Source organism: Terrapene carolina, unplaced genomic scaffold, assembly GCF_002925995.2.
Source record: "Terrapene carolina triunguis isolate 2854851 unplaced genomic scaffold, T_m_triunguis-2.0 Scaffold68, whole genome shotgun sequence".
NCBI classification, from domain to species: domain Eukaryota; kingdom Metazoa; phylum Chordata; order Testudines; family Emydidae; genus Terrapene; species Terrapene triunguis.
In genome coordinates, this window is record NW_020664419.1 from 19,812,202 (window position 1) to 19,813,427 (window position 1,226).

Here is a 1,226-nt window from a genome sequence, read left to right on the forward strand (position 1 = left end):
CAAAAAAAAAAGACAAAGTAGGGGCATGGCTACGGTTGCAGATGTAGAGCGCTTTGAGTTAAACCAGCCTTTGGAGAGTGCAGTAGGGAAAGCGCTGCAATCTGTCCACACTGACAGCTGCAAGCGCACTGGCATGGCCACATTTGCAGCACTTGCAGTGGCATTGGGAGCTGTGCATTATGGGCAGCAATCCCACAGAGCACCTCTTCCCATTCTGGCGCAGTGGCTTGTGGGAAGGGAGCGAGGGGTACGGGGCATTCTGGGTCCTGTCCCAACGTCCCGTGATGCATCGGTTCACATCCCAGCAATCCCTGTGCTTCCATCCACATTTGGCGCCATCTTTCAATGTTTTTTGTGCTGCGCGCTCTTGTCTTCCCTTTCAGTCTGCGGGAATGGAGCCCGAATTGCTTGTGGCATTCACGGATATGCTCATCACCATGGAACGCTGCTTTTGGGCTCGGGAAACAAGCACTGAGTGGAGCTGAAATCACTGATACCTAGGTCTAAGCATTAAACCTACTTTGGGCTAGTGGTTCTGAGTGCACCAGCACTGATGCTCCCCTACTAATGGCTGAAATCACTGAGAGCTGTGTTAAGTGTGTGGGTGTGGGTGTGGGTGTGGATGCGGGGGGGGCTAGTGGGATGGCTGGCAGAGAGGAGTGGCCAGCTGGGGGTGAAGACTGCAGCAGAACCCCCCAGAGAGGCGTGGCAATTGGCCGTCAACCCGAGCAGTGGAGTGTGTAAGGTTCCCCCATACCTCTTCCCCCCTTCCACCCAGGCTGGGAGATAAACTCTGCAGATGAACTTCTGAACTCTGTGGCTGCACTGACCAAAGGACAGAAACTGTGGGTGGGGTGACTGTTGGGTTGCTGGACTTAAGACCCTGAGGGGTGTTTCCCCAACATAATGCCGCATTGTTTCCCTCCTTTATTAAAAGGTTTTTGCTACACTCAGCTCTGTGCTTGCGAGAGGGGAAGTATTGCCTCTTAGAGGCACCCAGGGGGGTGGTATATAATTGTCCCAGGTCACTGGGTGGGAGCTCGAGCAGGTTTTGCATTGTGTTATTGAAAAGGAACCACTAGATACTGCACCCGGCCCTTGTTGCTGCCAACTCTGACTGGCAGAAGGGGTTACACTTAGAATCTCATCTATGTGGGCACTGTATCTGAGACAGCTACATGTAGGGTGACCAGATCAGCAGTCCAAAATATCGGGACGGGGGGAGG